Below are 6,838 nucleotides of genomic sequence, written 5' to 3' on the forward strand. Positions count from 1 at the left end.
TACACGATCTCACGTCATCAGCATAACAGACTCCTGAGATGGCAATTGACTTCCCATCGATTGACTTCCCTTGTACTAGAAAGCCAGCAATCACAATCAAGTTGGAATGGAAAGTCATGGTAATTCTGTGACATTTCCTTCCCAGGTGTGGCAAGATGAGGTGATTTTGTCAGGCTTGAGCTTCCTTGAGCAAGAAAATCCTATGAAAGCAAAGAAGCTTCCCTTCTGGCTCTGAATATGTCCTAGAGCACCAGCACGTGTTATAGACTTATTAAGATTGAATACACAGGGCCTTCCTTAGCAGTCTAGTGGTTAAGACTTTACCTTCCAAAGTAGGGGGTATGGGTTTAATCTCCAACTGGGGAGCTAAGATACCACATGCCTTGTGGCCAAAACACCAAAACATAAAGCAGAAACAATATTGTAACAAATTCAGTAAAGACCTTAAAAATGGTCCACATCAAAAAAATAATAATAATCTGAAAAAAAAGAAAACTCAATAAAATTATTTCAAAAAAAGATTCAATACATATTTATTCATTGACTGAATAAAGAAATGAATGAGTCAGTGAATGAATGAAGGCTAACCTTTATTAAGCATAAGGGTCAGGCACTCTAAGTACTTGGAGTGTGTTCTTTTATCTAACTTTCTTGATATCAGTGATTATTGTCCATTTTACAGATGATTAAACTGAGGCTAGGAAAGTAAGACATTTACCCAAGGTCACACAGCTTGAAAGTGACACAGCAAAAATTCCCCAGGCTTTTCTGCCTTAGAATCTCCGTGCTTAGCTATGCTGCTACATGGCTTCTCAGTAAATGGATTCCTCAGAATTAATGCATTTCTCTGGAAATCTCAGCCTCCTGATATGAAGACAGATGGTCTCTGATGTTCCAGTCCTATGAAAAAAGCACAAAACATTGGGAGTTGAGGGTGACTAGTTCAAAAGGTACAAAACTCTAAAAATAAATTGGCTTCACTCAGATATTTGTCCAATAGGGGTGGAACAACTTTAATTAGTGTAACAGGACAATAGGAATTAAATTGGCTTGGTCAGAAGATTTTTACAGGATGACACTGACGGTATTACTATCCAACTTCAAAGATTTGGAAAGATGTTCCTGCTAACACTGGAGAATAGAAACCTGTTTTTCATCAACTAGGCTGGCCTGACAAATTAAGTCTGCGGAGTCATTAGATTAAGATAAGAGCTTATCTCCTCAGCTGACATTTATTCAGAGGTTTTTATACTGCTCAGCTAGTAATTAGTGCTGTTGAATTTTTAACACTGCTTTGTCCACTCATTCAAAACTTCTAGAGATGTATTTGCATCTCCTGTGTATATTTTTGGGTATTAAAAATAGAAGAGAAATATAAGTGAATTACTTTAAGAGGTTTGAAGAATTCTTCCAAAAGTTATTCTGAGATGAAACCTGCAGCTTAATGATTTATTTCCAGAAGAAGGGACCAGTTCTCCCAAATTGATCAGTGTGGAAGAAAGAGTTGGCTTTTACTATGAGATCTATCATTTATTTTGAGGCATTTATTTTATAGGTTTATAATGTTCTAGTGGAATCATTAAAACTAGGATTGCATGTGATAATGGTTTCCTGCTGTTTCACACCCCAACTCCCTACGATAGCATCCCTACTGTTGCTCAAAGTTGGGGGGTTCTTTTAGTTTCTTTCCTATGACTAATTTGACTGTGAAAGGCTTATTTTTCCAGTTTTCTTGTAGTTATAATAACAACTTGATTACTATAGAATAAACTAATACATTAAGCCTGCATGAGTGTCTTGACAGTCTGTCAAACAAACGATGCTCACATTTTTAAATGCATGGTTTGCCAAATTCCAAGTTCTACGGTGAAATACTAATTAGTAATCAGATGGGTAAGACTCCCTGTTTTAATAAAGTCCATCACTTGGTTAAAGTTGCATCCCATTACTATTACTATCACATCATTTATTCTGCCCTAAGTGTAGACATCTCTCTCATCATTCAACATATTATGTTTTCCACTTAAAAAAAAAAAATTGGCAGAAAGAATTCTGTAGGGACAAGTAAAGGTATTTGACTCTCCTGGTTCACCTTACCACCACCCAAAAAGAAATCTCAAAAAAGACTCCGAATGCTTCAGAGATCTAGTCTGGAAAATGGATTCTCTGTCACAAAAGTGTGATGACAAAATTTTGAAGTTAACAAGCTTCTGAAAAAGTTCATTGTGAATCAACTGATGTGTGCAGTGAAGAGACAAGTACCTCTTGTCAGGCACATGCACTGTGAACTGTCCCAGAAAGCAGGGGAAGTTTTTTGTATTTGTTACAGCAGAGGTCCCCAACCCCTGGGCCATGGACCAGTATGGGTCCATGGCCTGTTAGAACCGCACAGCAGGAAGTTAGCAGCAGGCAAAACAGAAATCATTGCCCACCCCCATGCATGGAAAAATTGTCTTCCTAGAAACCAGTTTCTGGTGCCAGAAAGGTTGGGGACCGCTGTGTTACAGCATACAATCATCACTTCTCAGCACCCCAAGTAAATTCAAATATATGCTTGACATCCCTAGAATGTACTGGAATGAAAGGCTTACCACTTCAAAAAGCCACTGAACCTCAGTTTCCTTAACTAAAAGAATAGACGTTTGCACAGGATGGTCTAAACACACATCCCGAGGTCCTGGGCGCTGCCCCGGTGGCTCAGCGGTAAAGATTCACTTGCCAGTACAGGAAATGCAGCTGTGATCCCTGGGTCAGGAACATCCCCCAGAGTAGGAAATGGCAGCCCACCCTGGTCTTCTTGTCTGGAGAATTCCATGGACAGAAAAGCCTGGCAGTTTACAGCCTGTGGGGTCGCAAAGAGTCGGACACAACTGAGCGACTGAGCACACGCTCACACACCTAGGGTTCTGAATCTCAGGTTTGAGATCTGACCCCCAAGGTGGAAGCCTGAGAAGACTGAGAAAATTATTACAGAAGAAGACCCCACTGAATTTAGGGTCATCTGAGGAATCTGTAAAATTAAATTAAGTAGAGTAAATAGAAACTCTGAAATTATGTGATTAGATTTTGTCATCAGATAGAGGTCAGAGTATATTTGCTGAACAAAAGACTGAATGAGTGAGTGAGTGAATGAATGAACTGAGAGGTAGCCTGGGATATTGAGCCTTGGAGTCAGGCACACCTGGGTTCAACTCCTAACTCAGCCATATACTTGGTTTTGCCCTTGGAAAAAACCCCTCTCTGAACCTGCTTATTCATTAGTAAATCAAGGATAATAACTAGCTCATAAATTTGTTGCAAAGATGAACAAAAACCTATATAAGTGCTCAGGAAACATTTGTTTTCATTTCTTTACTTCCAGGAAATGTATGGTTCCATATACATTAAGCCGTAAAAATATCACCACCCAGCTTTCAAATTCATGTATTTACCAACTACCACCAACACATTTGTATATGTTATCCTCCGTTAATGGGAAATGAAAAAGAAAGGAGAGAAAAAAGAACATAAAACTTCCCTTCCAACTCCCCGTGGGTAATCAGGCCTGTGGAAGGTAGGCGTCATTCAGTATGTTTACAACTGAACTCCATCTCAGTACTTGGCCTTCGTTAACTCATCTCCCACCCCACCCCCAGCTTTCTGAAGAGCAACATGTAATTATAGCACTAACGAGGTCATTTAGCAGAAACCATGGGTAGGGAGTAATGAATGTGCTATCAGGCTCGGAGAACAGCTTGGGCACAAATCCAAATAGTCCATGTTCAACTCTGATGAGCCGACCTAAACTTGGAAAACAGAACTTGGGAAGAGGTTAATAATAGGACATGAAAATTGAAAGGCTCCTCTCCAGAGAGACCCAGAGCAATGTTTTGAGCATGATCCTTTGGAAGCTTGTCTGTGCAGACATGAGGAGAAGCTGGGTGACACCCGGTACCTATTAAGATGGTTTGGGTGCTTCAGCATCATTACTGAGGATTTGTAGAGTACAAACCTGGAAGGGACTTCAGAGGTCATCTTCTTCCATCTCCCCATTTTACAGATGAGTTTAGAGCACTTCTGAGAGCTGAACTGGCTCGATCAGTCAAAAGAAACAGAGCCGGACTCCAAATAAACAGGTGTTTGACTCACTAGCCCATGCTGTCCCCTTGCCTCCAAGGGTGACATTTAGGAGACCATTTGGACAGTGTGTAATGATACTTTGAGTGAGGCTAATGTTGCTTGGACCAGTTCTAGGGTAATTAAGTCCCAGAGGAATAAGCCTATCTGTCTACCAGTTTGTATTTGGAATTAGTGCTCTTAATTGAGTGGCAATTGCTAACATGGCTATGGCTTTCAACTATATAGAAAAGAAAGTGGAGAAAGAGAAGCCAAAAGAAGCCAAATCCTTGGCCCCAAAGCCAGAACCTTGCCCACCCAACTCCCACCTCCTAGGTCCCAGAGTCCTTGCCTGCATTTCTGCAAGCACCAAACACTGCCAGTAAGTAGGTTAAAGAATAGGCCTCAGACTACTACTCTTTACAGTTTATAGATGTTACTGAAATGAATAAAATAAAAATTCCTATAAAAGCATTTGGTCATGGTGCTTTTCCCCCAATTAATAATATTAAAATTACAACAAAATATTCCTAACTAGAGAAAGAAATTGTTCACTCACTCTCAGTACTCGAAGTGGTGAGTACAAAAGCATTAAGATTCACAGGAATGGATTTTCATTTCCATGAGCATCTATTAAGCACTTACCAAATACACAGCACAACCACGCAGCTGGGAGTCAAGATGGAGCATACGGTCTGTCTTGAGAAACTTACTGTTCCTTTGGGGATGCCCGAAATACCTAAAAAATAGGGAAGAACAGGTTTCAGGAAATGTATGACAAATCCTAGGAGTTTCTTGTGGTGGTGCTTTAGTGTCTAGGTTGTGTCTGACTCTTTGTGACCCCATAACCTATAGCCCACCATTCCTCTGTCCATGGATTTTCCAGCAAGAATACTAGAGTGAGTTGCCATTTTCTTCTCTGGAGAATCTTTCCGACCCAGGGATAGAACCCAGGTCTCCTGCATTGCAGGCATTTTCTTCACCACTGATCCACCAGGGGAGAGTTCCTTGCCCCCTATTACATTTATTTCTTGCCTTTCACTTAAAGCAGTAACTGGAAAGGGTAACTTTGGAGCTGCCTTTAAGATCAGGAGGCATTTGTTTGCTCTTTTGAAGTGTGTAGTATCTCTCTGGGGCCCTCTTCTTGGAATAGCACCTCCATACAACTGCGTTCGCCCATGAAACACCTCCCCAGGCACCATGCTTTCCCTAAGGGCCCTATTCCCATCCCCTGGGCATCCTATATTCATCAGACCCAGAGCCTGCACACATGCCCCCTTTGTTCCCAAGGAGTTGATAGGAAGCAGGGAGAAAATTTGTCTAACAGGGAATGGTGAGTGTCATTAGGGTGGTAGAGTGCCAAAAATAATGTGAGGATGATAACCACGCCAAGGGGATGGGAGACTGGGCGCATGGTTTTCAGTCCAGTAACTCCACCTTTCTTGTTTGACTTTGAGAACAATGTCGTGATAAGAAAAGTTCTTCAAAGCCCTACATCACTAACTAATTCAGGTCCCACTATAAAATGGTGTAGAACAAGCTTTCATGGCCACTGATGCTGCCCCATTGTTTAGGGACTTACCAAGAAATTTTCCTCTCCTTTGCCCCTCCAGTTGTGGGAGATCCAAGTCAGAATGTGATGATGCTCTGGTGGAGTAAGACAGCCTGCTGGATTGGAATCCACTTTGGGTTAAGTAGACCCTGGTTCAAATTCTAGCTTAAGAAATTCAGAACTGTGTGGCCTTAAACAAGTTGCTTAACTTCTCTGAATTCCAGTCTCCTTGCTGAAAAATACACAGGCTAATGATACATACCTTAGAGGATGATTGCGAAGATGACACAAGACAAAAAATGTCAAGCCACCTGACCCCGTAGTAGGTGCTCAATGAATTTTAGCTATTGTGTTTTCAGGGCAAACTTCCACCACTTTCTACTTCAGGGGGAGAAAATAAAAAGGAGCCACCTTGTCAGGATGCAACAGCTGGTGCTAGGAACAAATGGAACCACATCAGTGGAGAGGGCTGCCCATCCTCAGATTCAAATGCATTTTATAGAGATAGCAATTTGCAGCTTGTCAAATGTTCCCTAACATTTTGCAAAAATCCCCAAATGTCAAATTAGTGAGTAATCTGTACAGGACTGCAGATCTTGTTATCCTCTGACTGATTCATAGCATATTTTGGGTGTCCCAGACACCAGTCCAAGTAAATGTTAGTAAATAAGGAAAATTGCATCTCCCCTCACAAGGCTCTCAAGTTCAGCCCCAGCTTCCCCTTGCAAAGAAAGAATATAAACCTTGAGGGCCAGAGGGTAACACTTATTTCTTAGAGTTGCTTGAACTGTCACCAGTAAGTATACACTCCGCATGTACCATGTACCCAAGCCTAGGGCAGGCTGGAGAGGGGGGCAGGAGTGCAGGATTGGCGGTACGAATTTTAATCACTGACTCCACAATAGCCACTCGTCTTCGTATACATTTTCTTAATCTTCTCAAACGTCCTTTTTATTTATTTAGCAAATACTGAAATTGCACTTGCTATGTGTCTAGTGCTTTCATAAGGGCTTATTTCTTGGTAGAGCCCTACCACACAAGTGGATTATAAATGCTTTACACTCCTCATAACAACTCAGTGAGATAGGCACAATCATTATCTGCATTTTACAGAGGAGGAAACAGAGGTTCAGAGAGATGAAGTAACCTTCCCAAGGCAACATAGTGAGTGGCAGAGTTAAGGTGGCGATC

The 6,838-nt window shown here is 41.3% G+C and overlaps 1 long non-coding RNA gene across 1 annotated transcript; it reads right to left on the reverse strand.

Moving 5' to 3' along the window:
• Positions 1 to 855: 855 nt before the first annotated feature.
• LOC136149392 (uncharacterized) lies at positions 856 to 6,336 on the reverse strand. Its single transcript, XR_010659670.1, has 3 exons — positions 5,678 to 6,336; positions 4,741 to 4,834; positions 856 to 900 (listed from the first exon to the last, which is right to left on the reverse strand). It is a non-coding gene; the product is annotated as an uncharacterized lncRNA (long non-coding RNA).
• Positions 6,337 to 6,838: the final 502 nt, after the last annotated feature.

This window comes from Muntiacus reevesi, chromosome 1 (genome assembly GCF_963930625.1).
Source record: "Muntiacus reevesi chromosome 1, mMunRee1.1, whole genome shotgun sequence".
NCBI classification, from domain to species: Eukaryota; Metazoa; Chordata; class Mammalia; order Artiodactyla; family Cervidae; genus Muntiacus; species Muntiacus reevesi.